This window comes from Scyliorhinus torazame, chromosome 5 (assembly GCF_047496885.1).
Source record: "Scyliorhinus torazame isolate Kashiwa2021f chromosome 5, sScyTor2.1, whole genome shotgun sequence".
Classification (NCBI taxonomy): Eukaryota; Metazoa; Chordata; class Chondrichthyes; order Carcharhiniformes; family Scyliorhinidae; genus Scyliorhinus; species Scyliorhinus torazame.
The window spans coordinates 158,972,402-158,991,115 of record NC_092711.1 but is presented as its reverse complement, the minus strand read 5'-3'; the positions used below and the strand labels follow the sequence as shown (position 1 = coordinate 158,991,115).

The 18,714-nt window shown below is 41.7% G+C and overlaps 1 protein-coding gene and 1 long non-coding RNA gene across 2 annotated transcripts in view; one reads left to right on the top strand and one right to left on the bottom strand.

Annotated features, from left to right (window-relative positions):
* Positions 1–18,714, bottom strand: part of LOC140418002 (uncharacterized) — a 206,408-nt gene that overhangs the window by 37,683 nt on the left and 150,011 nt on the right. The window lies entirely within an intron of this gene.
* LOC140422228 (uncharacterized) lies at positions 12,275–18,240 on the top strand. The gene is made up of 3 exons (XR_011947328.1): positions 12,275–14,120; positions 17,168–17,263; positions 18,175–18,240. It is a non-coding gene; the product is annotated as an uncharacterized lncRNA (long non-coding RNA).

The window sequence follows — 18,714 nt, the reverse complement described above, 5'->3', positions numbered from 1 at the left end:
TGAAATGGTCTTTTGCAGTAATTGCACAGCTCCAAAAACATCAAGAGACAATCGGAAAAGCTAAATTCGATCATGACCTTAAGTTCACTAAAGCCCAACTAGCAGCAGTTGTTGAAGAATTATGAGATGCAAAATCTAAACTTGAACAATGTGATCAGATTAAAACATTATTGGAAAATGAGACCTTTAAAGTTCAACAACAATCATTTCAAATTGATGAACTCCAAAAGAAAGATACTGACTCAGAATCCAAACTTCAACAGTTAATATTAGAAAATGGTGGTCTGAAAAGTCAAAATTGCCAGTTACTTGAGGAAAAATGTATTTTGGAAAATGACATGGACACTGTGAAATGTCAGAACAAATTACTGACAGACAAACGTACAGCTCAAAAGCCATCAAATCTGTCTTTAATAAATCAGCTGAACTCTCCAAAGCAAACAGCGCCACCAACGGGAAGAGTTGAAATGATTTTAACTAAGGCCCAAGATATACCAGTGATATCCATGTGGGCAACACGGTAGCATGGTGGATAGCACAATTGCTTCACAGCTCTAGGGTCCCAGGTTCGATTCCGGCTTGGGTCACTGTCTGTGCGGAGTCTGCACATCCTCCCCGTGTGTGCGTGGGTTTCCTCCGGGTGCTCCGGTTTCCTCCCACAGTCCAAAGACGTGCAGGTTAGGTGGATTGGCCATGATAAATTGCCCTTAGTGTCCAAAATTGCCCTGGGTTATGGGGATAGGGTGAAGGTGTTAACCTTGGGTAGGGTGCTCTTTCCAAGAGCCGGTGCAGACTCGATGGGCCGAATGGCCTCCTTCTGCACTGTAAAATCTATGATCTATGATCCAAACCAAATCCTACATTATTGCAAGCTGCTACTGACATGAAAACAATGAATACACTGATCGAAGTTCCACAGGGGGAGACTGGCAAAATGAACTATCTGTCAAGGACACTTTTACCCCAGAACAAACCTAATTCTTACTCTGAGACCGACCACGAAATACTGCTGGCACCGATCCAAAAGCCTCTCATGGCTGATGTGTTGGGTGTTCTGGATCCGTGAAACACATACAGGCCACCAACACTTAAAACAGTACTACACTATTTTATTAAGCTAGAAACTGTTGAACATACTTTCACTGTGGGCTAATGAAAGAATCTTTAAATTATAGGAATAACTTGTAATCAGAAGATTCTAGGTTCGACTCCTGGCTGGCTCGCCAAAATGAAAGAATCTTTAATTTATGGGATCTTAACCTGTCGAACTACGCCAAGTTTGGGGGAAACTTAGTTGATGAATCAAGTCCTGGCGCAATACGACAAGTTGTAAGATTTGTAATATTTGTAGACTGTGTTAAGTTGTTATTCGATTCCTTGTATTATTCGACTGTGTAAAGTTGAAGGAATTTATATCATCTCTGCTATTCGGTTATCAGTAGCACTTTGCGAATACTGGAACTCAGCAGAAATTTGCAGTATAAACTCCTCAGGTGCCAAAAAGAATTGTTTTATTTGTAGTCGCTTGATTACAATTTGAAAGTCATTTAAAAGGCAATTCGTTGACAATTCGAAGCTTTCAGAGAATTACAGACATTATCTTTCTTTGCTTAGGCAGACAGCTCGAAAAGTAACTTTTTAAAGGTCAAAGTCTGGCAATGAAACATGAAGAGAGAGAGAAAGCTAATCTTCAGCTAAACTCAAACTCAAAGTCAAAAGTGGACTAACATCACTGACACAGACTGTTAAACTGACAACCCCCAAAAGACATCTCTAAAATGGAGACTAGAATCAAAGGCAAAAACTGACTGAACTAACAGAAAGACAAAACTTAAAAACTAAAACCCAAAATGGCGGGGAAAAACTTTTTAGTTATACACTTTCATATCTGTCTTAAGTCATCTAATTACACCCCAATATAATCCTAATTGGTTTGGGTTAGACTCAAACACATTTGATTTGATGGCAAGCCGTCCATCTTCAATGTGCAACATCAGCTTTTCTGACCTAGCTGTTATCTGCATTGTGAACAATGGTGCTGTGTATCCAGTCCCTGTCCTTGACAATTAGCACAAGACAGTGTCAAATTATCTTGCAACTGTGCTTTTTTTTTAATGTCACACTGTTTCTTGAAAATATGCATTTGCCAGAACAATGGACTTCAGTAAAAGTGAATTATGCTGTATAAGTGGGTATTAAAAAACTGGGGCTCAACATTTATGCTTAAACAGCTATCTTTTACCTATACTAGTTGTATTTGAAATACTTGGCTTCTACAGTCGGCCCTTTGATAAATCGAAAAATTGAGATATATCAGAAAATACATCATTAATGCGATAGGATAGGTAAAAGCGCAAAGAATCATTGCAGTTTTAAACAATAAAATGGAATTAACATTGCAACAGGCATTTCAAAATAATTATTATAATTAATAGATTAATCAAATTTGACCCTACTGATTCAGTATTAATAAATTATACAATGTTAATAATACAGTCAAAATAATTATTATAATTAATAAATTAATCAAATTTGATCCTACTGATTCAGTATTAATAAATTATACAATATGTTAATAATAGTCAAATAGTTGATTGATCAGTAATATTTCAATAATAGTATTTCAGCTCAAGTTCATCAATTACGGGTACCGTTGGGTTAGTTTGAATCATTCTAATAGTTGGTCCCCTGCGTTTAGCGAATAGGTTTTTTATGCACTTAGCACATTGGTATGTTATGTAAATGGTGAATACAGCTACACAGGAGAATGAGATTATTCTTATTGTGGACATTCCAGTAGGTCCAAGCCACCCACAAATTTTATCCCAGAGAGAGATAAATTGGGGTGGATCAAGTTTTTTGATTTCGTTTTGGATATGTAATGCCAAATCTTTAACTTCTTTCGAGTTATCGGGAATGAAAGTGCAACACTCTGCACCAATCAGGGCGCAGGTGCCACCTTTTTCAGCTAGCACATAGTCAAGTGCCATTCGATTTTGTAATACCACGGTTCTAATTGCTCGCATTTCGTCAGAAATTTTATCTAGGGCAGTGGCGGTGTAATCGGAATATAAGTAAATATTTTCTAAGAACCATCGGTCTTCGAATGTTTTATTATTTTTGAGATTAGGTATGCCTGTTATCTTTGAGGACCGCAGAACTCTTTGTAAGAGATCGTTTGTACATTTATAAGCTGTGTTAACATCTACATAATTAGTACAAATACTATTACCCATTTGTATCCCTTTAGGGTTCTTACTCATGAAGCAAATTGATCCGTTTTGTTTACCATTAGTTGGGAGGTTGAGATGTTGAGGTTTTTGGTTAGGGTTATATTTAAGTTGGTGCCATCCTAAAAAGGTATTTAGTGGATAACCTGCAGATTTCCATAGTTTAATATATTTTTGGATGCGAACCTGGAACCTCCCTTTTTCACATGAATATGCTCCAGAACGGATCACCACAGAGTGAGGGACACTTTGATAGATGTACCATTCTGCCGTTTCTGAAGCATTAAAGGGAATAGTTAGAAAGGGAATACCCTCCCCTGAGTTAGTTGGGGTTGCAATGCATACCCAACAATTAGAAATATTAAAGTTTTTAGCATATATCGTAGATGTGTAAAGGAATGTGTTCTTATTCAGTTCTGATACAACGTTCACAAAGCCAATCAAATAACTGAAAATTAAAATTGCGGCAAACATTTTACTTGTACGCGCGCTTCACGGTGATGCGTGAATCCAACTTTTCTTTCCTTTTAACTTCACAGCGGATTGGGTGGTGAGAAGGATTATGAAAGGACCTTCCCACTTTGATCCTAAGGGTTCCTTTTGCAGCTTTTTAACGTACACTTCTTCACCTGGCACCAGGTCGTGCCCACCTTCTGGAGGATCTCCCCACGCAGCTAGCACCTGTTGAGAAGCAGAGCTAACTGCATTTGTTAGATCTTGACAGTAAGACAACAAAGCATCACTCATTAAATGACAGTCTGCTTTCCGCAAGTCAATAGTTCCTGGCAGAGACATTGGTCTGCCTGTGATGATTTCAAATGGACTCAAGCCTGTTGTTCTGTTTGGTGTAGCTCTAATACTGCATAACACTATTGGCAAAGCTTGGACCCAGTTCATGCCTTCCTGGCTGTATTTAGACAGTCTTTCTTTCAAAGTTCGATTCATACGTTCCACTTGTCCCGATGATTGTGGATGATAAGGACAGTGTAAATTCCAGTTAATGTTTAGTAGTTTACAGACTTCCTTACAAACAGCACCTGTGAAGTGGGATCCATTGTCTGAGTCAATGCTAGCTGGAACTCCCCATCTAGGGATAAAGTCTTTGCATAGCACTTTGGCTGTATGGGCAGCTGTCCCTCTTCTAGCTGGAGCAGCTTCCACCCATCTGGAGAATTTATCCACTATTACAAGGACGTCATTGTACTTTTGACATTTAGGAAGGCTGATGTAATCTACCTGTATATCCTGGAATGGACCTGCAGGAGCAGGAGCTCTTAATTGAGGCATTGATGTTATGGGTCCCAAATTATTCTTTTGACAGGTTACACAGCGGTTTGCTACCAATTGTGCATGTTTTTTGAATCCTTTACCACACCAACTTCTATGGAATCGATCCATCATTTGTTGAGGTGATATGTGTCCCCATGAATGAATTTGTTGAGCTAAAAAAGGCATTAGCGATTGTGGTGCAACTGGTTTACAAGTTTGAACTTCTCTCCAAATGTCATCATCATCACCTGGTTGAATACCTGATTCTAACCATGTCCATTTTTCTTCCTTTGTACAATCATTCTGCATTTCACGTAAATCATGTAATAAGGTAGTTACTCCCAATTTGTAAATGTGACTGGATTCCTGATGCCACTGAGAGGCACAAAGGGAGGCAGCTTCCCTTGCTGCTTGGTCAGCAAGAGCATTTCCTCTTGCTTCCATAGAGTCTCCATGAGTATGGGCTTTGCATTTTAGAACTGATACTTCTTTTGGTAAAACCATAGCTTCTAGAAGATTTTGTACTTCCTGTCCATTTCGGATAGGTGTACCTGCCGTTGTGAAAAATCCTCTTTTTCTCCACAGATGGCCAAAATCATGTGCTACTCCAAAACCATATCTGGAGTCAGTATAGATGTTAGCAGTTTTATCTCTTGCCACATGACATGCTTCTGTTAGTGCCTTTAATTCGGCCTGCTGAGCTGATGTACCTGGGGGCAAGCTTCCTTCAGCTAATACTTCGTATGGGCTTGTGACTGCCCACCCAGCTTTTCTGATACCCTTGTCAATAAAAGAGGAACCATCAGTGAATAGGATTAAATCTGGGTTCTGTAGTGGCTCTTCTTCTACTAAGCGTACTTCTTCCATTTCCTCTATTATTTTCACACAGTCATGCCCTTCTCCCTCCCCTCCCTTTTGTTCCTCGGGAAGCGGGAGCAAGGATGATGGGTTTATAGGACTAGCTTTGTGAAAATATAGGTTGGGAGCTTCCAGTACTGCTGTCCACCTAGTCCATCTCGCTGATGTAACTTGTGACACTCTGTTCATGGATAGTAGAGAATGGACTGAGTGTGGACATTTAATGATTAATTTTTGGTCTAGAACAAGGCCTGATGTCATCATTACAGCTCGACATGTGGCTTCCATGGCTCGTAAACAACTGCCAAATGCTTGTGCCACATTGTCAAGTTTAAGGGAATAGTACCCAACTGGTCTTAACTGATCACCATGTTCTTGAGCTAGAACTGCAGTCATGTAACCATCTCTTTCATGAACAAACATGGTAAAAGGTTTTCCGTTGTTTGGAATACCTAAGGCTGGTGCCGAACACAAGACCTTTTTCAAATTCAGAAATGATTGTTTTTGTTCTGAATTGAGTTTAACTTGATCTTTAGATTTTCTGTTTCCTTTTAAAAGATCATTTAATGGCTGACATAACTGAGTATAAGAATCAATCCAATTTCTGTTAAAATTACAGAGGCCCAAGAAAGATCTGACTTCCTGTACAGTTGAGGGTTCTTTAGCTGCTTTGATGGCAATTGTTCTGTTCTGAGTAAGTTCCCTTTTGCCTTTGGAAATTTTCTGACCCAAGTAAACAACTTCTTCCTGGGCAATTTGTGCTTTGGCAAAGCTAGCTTTGTGACCATTTGTACTGAGGTGGTTCAAGACCACCCGTAAGTCTTTGTCATGATCATCTTTATTGATGGAGGCTATTAGAACATCATCTACATACTGAATAATGGTGGAAGGCAGATCAGGCAGTTGCCTGAGATGATTCTGCAGAGCCATGTGGTAAACAGTTGGGCTATTATGAAAACCTTGCGGTAGTCTAGTCCATGTGTACTGTTGCTGATTGACTGTAAAAGCAAACCATGGTTGTACATGTTTAGCCAGTGGTACTGACCAGAAGCCATTTGCCATGTCAATAACTGAAAACCATTGAAGGTCAGGAGTTAAAGAGTTAAAGATTGTAGATGGATCTGCCACTAAAGGAGCTTTTCTGACAATGAATTGATTTGCCTTTCTGTAGTCAATAGTGAGGCGCCATGTGCCATTAGCCTTTTTTACAGGCCATACAGGGCTGTTTGATGAACTGTGAATGCGCATTAAAATACCTCTCTCTTCAAGTTGTTTTATTATAGGTAGAATGCCTTCAATTGAAGTTTTATTAATAGGGTATTGTTTGGTACAAGGTGGAGCGGATCCCATAAAAGTGACTGGTTCCATTTTTAAAAGACCACAATCATTTTTGTCAATTGCCCAAATTGGATGGCTTTGTATTTCTTCTTTTTTGATGTGTCTAATGGACCAGGTGATTTTTCCATTATTGAAATTGAGTGAAGAATTTAGTTGTGATAAGATGTCCATACCTAGAAGTGCTTGTGCTACCGGACCTACCCATATTGATGTCATCAGTTGATGTGGTCCAAATTCTAAAAGCAATGGTTTAGTCTTCCGAAGAGTGACCGAGCCTCCTCCTGCAGCAAAAGCTTCAATTTTTTCTACAGTTAGGGGAAAGAAAGCAGCACTCTGTTTAGTAACACAGGTAAGTTCAGCTCCAGTGTCAAATAAAAAATCGATATAAATGCCTCCCACTCTTAATGAAATATATAGTCCATCATTTTTTTGTTCCACAAGTGCATGTAGAGAGAAATGGAGAGAATCATCAAGAGTGGGTTCTAGTAGTTTTTTGAATTATCATATCAACGTAATAATATTCTTTATTATAATCATCTTTATTAGTGTCACAAGAAGGCTTACATTAACACTGCAATGAAGTTACTGTGAAAATCCGCTAGTCGCCACACTCCGGCACCTGTTCGGGTACACAGAGGGGGAATTCAGAATGTCCAATTCACCAAACAAGCATGTCTTTTGGGACTTGTGGGAGGAAACCGGAGCACCCGGAGGAAACCCACGCAATTTTGGGGAGAATGTGCAGACTCCGCACAGACAGTGACCCAAGCCGGAAATTGAACCCAGGTCCCTGGAGCTGTGAAGCAACAGTGCTAACCACCATGTGCCTCCATGCCGCTGTGTCAGTTATGGGGAACAAGGAAATGGCAGAGGAGTTAAACAGATATTTTGAATATCCCATTAATACTAAAGAATACGGAGGAAGCAATTAAATACCATCACTGGAGAAGTTGTATTGGACAAACTAATGGGGATAAGATAAGTCCCCTGGATGGCTGCATCCTAGGATCCTAAAAGAAATGGCTACAGAGATAGTGGATGCATTGATTGTAATTTTCCAAAAATCCTTGGATTCTGGAGAAGTACCAGAGGATTGGAAAACTGTCAATGTGACAACCCCCCGATTCAGAATGGGAGGGAGGAAAAAATGAGACACTATAGGACGATTAGCCTAACATTTATTGTTGAAAAAATGTTGGAATCAATTGTTAGGAAGTAATAGCAGCACATTGAGAAAATCATAATCTAATCAAGCAGAGTCAGCATGGCTTTGTGAAAGGGAAACCGTGTCTGACTAATTTATCAGAGTGTTTCGAGGAAGTCTCAACCAGAGTGGATAGAGAGGGACCAGTAGATGTGTTGTATTTAACCTTCCAGAATGCCTTTGACAAGGTACCTCCCAAAACATTACGTCATGAGATAAGAACCCATGGAGTTGGCCTGGATAGAGAATTAGCTAATGAGCAGGAAACAGCGAGTGGGAATAAGGGGTTCTTTTTCAGGTTGGTGACCTGTAACCAGTGGGGTTCCACAGGGGCAGTGTTGGGACCGCAACTGTGTACAATTTATATTAATGACTTGGAGGAAGGAAGCGAACGTACTGTGCCCAAATTTGCAGACAACACAAAAATAGATGGAAAGGCAAGTTGCGAGGGGGCTACAAACAGCTTGCAAAGAGATATTAAGAGGTTAAGCAAGTGGACAAAAAGTTGTCACATGGAGCATAATGTGGGAAAATGTGAAGTTCATTTTGGAAGGGAGAACAAAAGAACAGTATTATTTAAATGGAGAAAAACTACAGAAAGCTGCAGCACAAAGGGACTTGGGGGAACTTGTGCATGAAACACAGAAAGCTAGCAGACAGGTGCAGCAGGTAATCAGGAAGGCTAATGGAATGTTGGCCCTGATTCCAAGGGGGTTGGAGTATAAGTCGGGAAGTCTTGCTGCAGCTGTACAAGGTACTGGTGAGACCACATCTGGAGAACTGAGAGCAGTTTTGATCCCCTTATGTCAGGAAATATATTATTTTATTGGAGGCTGTTTAGAGAAGGTTCACGAGGATGATCCCAGGTATGGAGGGTTTGTCTTGGGAGCAAAGGTTAAACAGGTTGGGACTCTACTCATTGGAATTTAGAAGAATGAGAGGTGATCTCATTGAAACATCCAGGATTCTTAAGGAGCTTCACAGGGTAAATGCGGAGAGGATGTTTCCCTCATGGGAGAGTTGACCAGAGGGCATAGTCTCAGAATAAAGAGATGTCAATTGAAGACTGAGATGAGGAGGAATTTCTTCTGAGAGTCTTTAGAACTGAGAGTTGTGGGAACAGAGTCCTTGTGTATATTTAAGGCTGAGATAGATTCTTTTTTTTTTTGTTTTGTTTTTTTTAAATGGAAATTTAGAGTGCCAAATTCATTTTTTTCCAATTAAAGGGCAATTTAACGTGGCTAATCCACCTACGCTGCACATCTTTGGGTTGTGGGGGCGAAACTCGTGCAAACACGGGGAGAATGTGCAAACTCCACACGGACCGTGACCCAGAGCCGGGATTGAACCTGACCTCGGCGCTGTGAGGCAGCAGTGCTAACCACTGCACCACCGTGTTGCCCAGCTGAGATAGATTATTGATCAGTAAGGGAACCGAGGATTCCGGGGAAAGGGCAGGAAAGTGAACGTGAGGAATGTTGGTTTCAGCCATGATCCTATTGAAAGGTGGAGCAGGCTGGAAGGGCCGAATGGCCTACTCCTATTCCTTATGATCTTAGTATGGTCTTATTCCCACCTACCCCTGATAAACTTTCACCCCCTTGATTTTCAAGTATCTATCCAGTTCTGCCTTAAAAATATTCAAGGACTCTGCTTCCACTGCCCTTTGAGGAAGAGAATTCCAAAGACTCCCAACCCTCTGAGAGAAAAAAGTTCTCCTCTGCCTTAAATGGGCAAGTTATTGCTTTTAAATTGACTCCAATTTCTAGATTCTCGCACAAGAGGAAACATCCTTTCCACGTCCACCCTGTCAAGGCCCCTCAGGATCTTATACGGTTCAATCAAGTCACCTAAACTCCATCGGACAGGAGTCCAACCTGTCTTATAAGATCAGCCTCCAATTCCAGGTATGAGTCCAGTAAACCTTCGCTGAACTGCTTCCAACACATTTACATCATACCTTAAATGAGAGCAATACTGTACACAGTGCTTCAGGTGTGGTCTCGCCAATATAGAACATAGAACATACAGTGCAGAAGGAGGACATTCGGCCCATCGAGTCTGCACCGGCCCACTTAAGCCCTATCCCCGTAACCCAATAAGCCCTCCTAACCTTTTTTGGTCACTAAGGGCAATTTATCATGGCAAATCCACCTGACCTGCACGTCTTTGGACTGTGCGAGGAAACCGGAGCACCTGGAGGAAACCCACGCAGACACGGGGAGAACATGCAGATTCCACACAGACAAGTGACCCAGTGGGGAATTGATCCTGGGACCCTGGAGCTGTGAAGCCACAGCGCGATCCACTTGTGCTACCATGCTGCCGTGTACACCTGAAGCATAACCACCCTACTTTTGTATTCAATTCCCCTCACAATAAACAATAACATTCTATTGGCTTTCCTAATTACTTGCTGTACCTGTATACTCGCCTTTTGTGATTCATGCTCTTGGACACCCAGATCCCTCTGAATCTCAGAGCTCTGCAATCTCTCACCATTTAGATAATAAGCTTTTTTATTCTTCTGGCCAACATGGACAATTACACATTTTCCCACGTTCTCCATTTGGCAGATCTTATTCCACTCATTTAACATATACCTTTTTAACCTCCTTATGTCCTCAGCATAATTTCTTTCCTCCTTATCTTTGTATCGTTCGAACATAGGAGCAGGGGTTATCCATTCAGCCCATCGAGCCTGCTCCACCATTCAATAGGATCATGGCTGATCATCCACTTCAATGCATTTTTCCCCACACTATCCCATATCCCTTTGTGTTAGAACAAAGAACAAAGAAATGTACAGCACAGGAACAGGCCCTTCGGCCCTCCAAGCCCGTGCCGACCATGCTGCCCGACTAAACTACAATCTTCTACACTTCCTGGGTCCGTATCCCTCTATTCCCATCCTATTCATGTATTTGTCAAGATGCCCCTTAAATGTCACTATCGTCCCTGCTTCCACCACCTCCTCCAGGCACCCACTACCCTCTGCGTAAAAAACTTGCCTCGTACATCTACTCTAAACCTTGCCCCTCTCACCTTAAACCTATGCCCCCTAGTAATTGACCCCTCTACCCTGGGGAAAAGCCTCTGACTATCCACTCTGTCTATGCCCCTCATAATTTTGTATACCTCTATCAGGTCTCCCCTCAACCTCCTTCGTTCCAGTGAGAACAAACCGTGTTTATTCAACCGCTCCTCATAGCTAATGCCCTCCATACCAGGCAACATTCTGGTAAATCTCTTTTGCACCCTCTCTAAAGCCTCCACATCCTTCTGGTAGTGTGGCGACCAGAATTGAACACTATACTCCAAGTGTGGCCTAACTAAGGTTCTATACAGCTGCAACATGACTTGCCAATTCTTATACTCAATGCCCCGGCCAATGAAGGCAAGCATGCCGTATGCCTTCTTGACTACCTTCTCCACCTGTGTTGCCCCTTTCAATGAACTGTGGACCTGTACTCCTAGATCTCTTTGACTTTCAATACTCTTGAGGGTTCTACCATTCACTGTATATTCCCTACCTGCATTAGACCTTCCAAAATGCATTACCTCACATTTGTCCGGATTAAACTCCATCTGCCATCTCTCTGCCCAAGTCTCCAAACAATCTAAATCCTGCTGTATCCTCCGACAGTCCTCATCGCTATCCGCAATTCCACCAACCTTTGTGTCATCTGCAAACTCACTAATCAGACCAGTTACATTTTCCTCCAAATCATTTATATATACTACAAAGAGCAAAGGTCCCAGCACTGATCCTTGTGGAACACCACTGGTCACAGCCCTCCAATTAGAAAAGCATCCTTCCATTGCTACTCTCTGCCTTCTATGGCCTAGCCAGTTCTGTATCCACCTTGCCAGCTCACCCCTGATCCCGTGTGACTTCACCTTTTGTACTAGTCTACCATGAGGGACCTTGTCAAAGGCCTTACTGAAGTCCATATCGACAACATCCACTGCCCTACCTGCATCAATCATCTTAGTGACCTCCTCGAAAAACTCTATCAAGTTAGTGAGACACGACCTTCCCTTCACAAAACCGTGCTGCCTCTCACTAATACGTCCATTTGCTTCCAAATGGGAGTAGATCCTGTCTCGAAGAATTCTCTCCAGTAATTTCCCTACCACTGAAGTAAGGCTCACCGGCCTGTAGTTCCCGGGATTATCCTTGCTACCCTTCTTAAACAGAGGAACAACATTGGCTATTCTCCAGTCCTCTGGGACATCCCCTGAAGACAGCGAGGATCCAAAGATTTCTGTCAAGGCCTCAGCAATTTCCTCTCCAGCCTCCTTCAGTATTCTGGGGTAGATCCCATCAGGCCCTGGGGACTTATCTACCTTAATATTTTTTAAGACACCCAACACCTCATCTTTTTGGATCTCAATGTGACCCAGGCTATCTACACACCCTTCTCCAGACTCAACATCTACCAATTTCTTCTCTTTGGTGAATACTGATGCAAAGTATTCATTTAGTACCTCACCCATTTCCTCTGGCTCCACACATAGATTCCCTTGCCTATCCTTCAGTGGGCCAACCCTTTCCCTGGCTACCCTCTTGCTTTTTATGTACGTGTAAAAAGCCTTGGGATTTTCCTTAACCCTATTTGCCAATGACTTTTCGTGACCCCTTCTAGCCCTCCTGACTCCTGAATAATGCCCTTCCTGTTATCGGAATTTAGAAATCTGTCAGTCTCTGCTTTAAACACACTCAATGACTGAGCTTCCACAGCCCTCTGGGGTAGAGAATTCCAAAGATTCACAATGTGAATAGATCTGTAGATCAAACCATTGCCCTGTTCTATCCCCGTATCCCTGTCAGTTTATTTCCCTTAAAAGCCCATCCAATTTCCCTTTGGTCACATTCCAACATCTCTGCTTCTACCTGCATCGTAGGAAGTGGCTTCCAGGTATTTCCCACTTTCTTCAAATGCAAACGAGTCTCAGTGAGCACAGAAAGAGGACATCCTGCCCATCATTCCCATGCTAGCTCTTTGAGTGAACTATCTAATTAGTCCCATCGCCCGGCCAGTTTCTTTTCTGACAGAATCTGTCCAGTTTCCTTTTGAAAGTTACAGTTGAATTTCCTTCCTGCACCTTTGTCAGGCAGTGAATCCCAACAACTCGTTCTGTTTTAAATCTATTAATTTCACAATATGCTGTGTTTGGATTTTCACAGGGGATTTGAAATCGAGAGAAAGACATGGTTGTTGCACAAAATCAAGACCAGTCTTTATGAATGATCTTAGTGAGTGGGCAGAGTGTGAAATACCCAGATTTGTGATGCCAAGGTGCCAGTTTGGCAGTGCCAAGATGCACACGTTCCAGGGGCTGGACCAGGGGGGCCACCCTACCCTAACCCTCACCACTCATGGGCCTCCAATGGCCCGGGAACCCCTCAGGTACCGTGCCGCCTGACCCTTGTCTGTGAGGGCCAATACTAATCGGTGTTCATGTGACCAACTGGGGAGTCGCTTAAATCAAGGGAGGCCTTTAGATAGGGGGTCCTTCCAGTTAATGCGATGGAGATTGGCCTTAATTGTATCCAGATCTCGCCAATGGGAATAGACTGGTTAGGTTGGAAACCGATTGGCGCTTGGTGCAGTGCCCGATTTCCGACTTCTGCGATCTAACTGGCGCACTTGGATTTGCGCCTTGTGCATCGTGGCCATTAGATCGTGCCCTGATTTTCATTTGCTGTAAAAATGTAAAAGCTTAATTGCTGTGTATGTAAAGAATGTGCAATGAGGATAAATGTACTGGCAAGAAAAACCTTCAAACTGTGATTAGCCTCAATATTTGAAACTGAATAAAAGATTGTATAGAATCAGATAAAAGGATACTATAAAACAGTTCTATTGTATTCCTGTCTCCGATAATGAGAGAAGGCGGACGCAGTAATTGGGGATCCAATTAAATTAATCTAGTGGCCAAATTGACCAATTATCATGTTACAACAGGCACAACTCTGACGTGAGGTTATGGTCACTTTAGGGATAAAAGTAGAGGCTCTGAAGGTCTACCTTGCTGGCCAAGTACTGAAGACTCCCGAGGCCGAGTTCCAAGGAAATTACTGTCAAAGAAAGAGCCAGACTCCCGAGGCTGAATTCCACAAGAATTACTGTCAAAGAAGGAGCCAGAGAGGATTACGCTTCTGCAGACTGATCACACACAGAAAGTTCTAACGGTCAATATCTTCAAGTTGTTCAGTAAGCCTGTTTCATTTAATAAATTTATTTTTAAATTTACTATCCAGTGAATTCTGCCTTTGTCTTAATTGGTTAAAGTCTTGTCTGAACCAAAGTGAATTTATTAAGTGGTAAGTTGGGGGTGGCTGAAATAAATTAAGTTCCAGATAACAGAAATCTTCAATTAAAAAACTTGCATTCCTCGAGCACCTTTCATAACCACAGGACGTCCCAAAGTGCTTTACAGCTAATAAAATATTTCTGAAATGTAATCACTGTTTTAATGAAGGAAATTCAGCAGCCAATTTACCCACAGCAAGATCCCACACACAGCACTGTGACAATGAGCAAATGTTCTGTTTTTAATGATGTTGATTGAGGGATAAATGTTGACCAGGACACCGGGGATAACTCCCCTGCCCTTCTTCAAAATAGTGGCTGTGGGAACTTTTACATCCACCAGAGAGGGGCAGACAGGGCCTCGGTTTAGCATCTTAGGGGCTGGTTTAGCACAGGGCTAAATAGCTGGCTTTTAAAGCAGACCAAAGCAGGCCAGCAGCGCGGGTTCAATTCCCGTTGTCATGTAAGAGTACTCTTTAAGAAATGGGTGTTTAAGAAAAGGAAGCGGGTTTGGTGATAAACCTAGCCAAAAGTGAATTTGGAAAAGCCCAAATCACTTTCCTTGAGGGGTTTTCAATACCCTCGACACGAAGGGAAATTATGCGATTTCTTGGCATGAGTGGATTTGATCGAACATTTGTACAAAAGTTTTGTAGCGTGATTGCTCCACTGATGGACTTGCTTAAGAAACGTCAAAAATTTCAATGGACAGCGGAATTTCAAGAGGCATTTGACTGCCTGAAAGCTGTGATACCCAATGCTCCTGCGTTGGAGTATTGCAAGGGACTCTGTGATCAGATTGTATCTGACTTTAAAGAGAAATGCTGAGGTGTAGAGCAATGGATGGATCGTGCAGAGACCTTCTTGTTCAAAGAGACTGTCAATCGAGACGTATTTCAGTTGGAGAAAGAAGAATGAAAAACAACATGGGACTATATTATACCTGTTTGCGTGTGTTCTTTTTTGAAATGATAAAGTATATTTACTGTGTGCATTTCTTAAAGGATGGTGAAAAGGTGGAAAATGAAACCATCTTGAAGTTGATGGTTTTTGTTTTTTTCTTGGGGGAGGGGGGAGGTGTCATGTGAGAATACCCTTTAAGAAATGGGTGTTTAAGAAATGTACCTTTAAGAAATGGAGCTGCTCATGTTACTGGAGTGATGTCAGAGTGTGGGGGGAGCTGAGCTATACTTCTGCTTTTTAGTTTCAGTTTGAGAAAGCTTGGGTGTGTCTGTGTTTTTCAGTGAGCTGAATCTGAAATTAAAAATGAGCTGCACTGCTATGATCTCTGCCATCCAAAGACTATCTATGGATCATTTGGTGAACTCAGAATTGTAAAATGGTCTCAGTATTAAATGTAAACCTAATGTGTTCCTGTTTGAAAGTTTGTTAAGTCTTTTGGGTGTAGACAGCATACAGGTTACTTAGTGTTGTATTCTTTGGGGAGGGGTGTATTTGATTTACTGGTTGCTAAGATATTCACTGTTTGTTTTAAAAATGTTAACTTGAGTTCACAGAATAAACATTGTTTTGTTTTAAAAAAAACACTGGTCCATTTTCTGCTGTACCATACCTGTAGAGTGAGCCGTGTGCTCCCCATACCACAATCTATTAAATGTTGTGGGTCAGGTGAACTCCATGATACACTTTGGGATTCTCTAAACCATGGCCCGAAACACCGAAACAGCCTCCCCAAACAGGCGCCGGAATGTGGTGACGAGGGGCTTTTCACAGTAACTTCATTTGAAGTCTCACCCACTTTCTCTAAAATGCATCAATCTTAACTTGAAAAGGCCAAAAGTTCAAATATTTTTTACAGATAAATGTTTATCAATGAAACGGGACATGGTTAAAAAAACAGAAAATGACTTGAGATTCAAAGACAACCAGAGTAAAAGGATGTTCACAATGTTCTGGACCCAAATGGTTTCTCTTTAATTCATCTGTAGCCTGTTCCCTGCCTTCTTTGTGGAACACCTCCGCTCAGTCCACAAGCATGACCCTGACCTTCCACTTGCTGCCATTAGAATTCACCAACTTAGGGCAGCACGGTAGCGCAGTGGTTAGCACTGCAGCCTCACAGCACAGAGGTCCCAGGGTTCATCGCGGCTCTGGGTTACTGACCGTGTGGAGTTTGCACATTCTCCCCGTGTTTGTGTGGGTTTCGCCCCCACAACCCAAAGATGCGCAGGGTAGGTGGATTGGCCACGCTAAATTGTCCCTAAATTGGAAATAATGAATTGGGTACTCTCAATTAAAAAAAGAAACACCAGCTGGGCGAACAGCCCCTCATCTTCCAATGAGGCACTTTACAGCCTTCTGGACTCAACATTGAGTTCAACAACTTCAGACCCTGAACGCTCTCCTCCATTTTGATTTGTTTTTTTGCCGAGTGCCAGTCTGCACCTTGTTTACCTGTTTTTTTACTTCCAGACAGAGTTGTCCTTTATTCTGCCATTAACACTTACTCAAAAAATGCTTTATTTCTTTGTTTTTACATTTTTTTCAGAATTCCCAATTATTTTTTTCCAATTAAGGGGCAATTTAGCGTGGCCAATCCACCTACACTGCACATCTTTGGCTTGTGGGGGTGAGACCCACGCAGACACGGGGAGAATGTGCCAACTCCAGACGGACAGTAACCCGGGGCCGGGATCGAACCTGGGACCTCACCGCCATGGGCAGCAGAGCTAACCACTGTGTCACCATGCTGCCGCAATGCTTTGTTTCTTTACTGCAACCAGTACCTCGCCCTTTGTCTTTTGTTCCAGGACACTTTTGTCTATTAATCTCACCCACCCTCTAATCAATCCCTGACTTTCTCTTTTGTTCTACCTGACCCTCCCCCTTTCTCATCAGCATCAAACCCATCACATTTCTCCCTCTCTTTAGTTCTGAAGTAGAGTTACATTGGACGTGAAATGTTATCTCTGTTTCTCTCTCCACAGATGCTGTCAGACCTGCTGCGTTTTTCCAGTTCTTTCTGAATTTATTTTCGATCTATGAGGACTGAGATTTGGAGAAAGTTCTTCAACCAGAGAGCGGTGAGTCTGTGGAATTTTCTACCACAGGAAGCAGTTATGGCCAAAGCATTGTATGTTTTCGAGAAGGAGTTAGATAGAGATCTTGGGGTTAAAGGATCAAAGGACACGGGGGGAGGGGGAACAGGTTACTGAGTTGGGTGATCAGCCATGATCAGAATGAATGGTAAAGAATGCTTGACGGGCCGAATGGCCTCCTCTTGCTCCTATTTTCCATGTTTCCATTTCAGTGGAAATTTTCACTCCTGTTCCGATCCCAGTTGACGTTATAACGGAACAGGAAAATCCCATAATGGAACCCTGGCTCAAAAGACTTTAACTTTTTTAAATGAAACAGAATCACGGGGCTACTGATTAGTTTATCAATAAGAAAAAAATGAAACATAAAAATGGATTATAATACAATCCTCCTTTACACCTCCTTCCACTTCACCAATACACACAAGTTTTAAGACTAACATGGATGACAAAATACATTTGAAGCCCCAATTGGCACAAAGTTAGTATTTCCGGATTTCTCCTTAGAATCCCCCCAGATGGTTGTCATTCGAAAGTTTCCAAACTTCACTCCCAAAATAATTTTTATAATATTCCCTTATAAGAATACCTTTACTTAGTGATCCACATTCCAAAATCCAATCCAACTTTTCCAAAGGGCCCTTTTGACTCCATTTTTAGCAGTACATCCGTGCCAGGATTTTGGATCAACCCATTTATGATTTCACTGCTTTCATTGACTTTCACTGTTACTCAAATTCTGATATCCAACCAATACTTTGCAATTTGTTCATAGACGGTATTAACACATTTTAACAGTGAGGATTATTTTTAGGAAACGTTTGTCTTGTATTTTCACTAACCAATTACTTCTCAGCGTTGTCTGATTCTTGAACAGAATCCTGTTCTCTTTCCAGGTTTTCAGACCCAGCTATCCCTGAGTTTCCTCGGAATCTTCTTTCCTGCACATTACTCCAATGTACAGCTTTGCTTTTCTTATAGCAAAGCTGAGAGCTTTTTTCAAAGGTTTCAAAGCTTTCAAAGGTTTATACCAACAAAAAGGAAGGACGGTAAAAAGAGGGAAAATCGACCGTGGATATCTAAGGAAATAAGGGAGAGTATCAAATTGAAGGAAAAAACATACAAAGTAGCAAAGATCAGTGGGAGACTAGAGGACTGGGAAATCTTTAGGGGGCAACAGAAAGCTACTAAAAAAGCTATAAAGAAGAGTAAGATAGATTATGAGAGTAAACTTGCTCAGAATATAAAAACAGATAGTAAAAGTTTCTACAAATACATAAAACAAAAAAGAGTGGCTAAGGTAAATATTGGTCCTTTAGTGGATGATAAGGGAGATTTAATAATGGGAGATGAGGAAGTGGCTGAGGAACTGAACAGGTTTTTTGGGTTGGTCTTCACAGTGGAAGACACAAATAACATGCCAGTGACTGATGGAA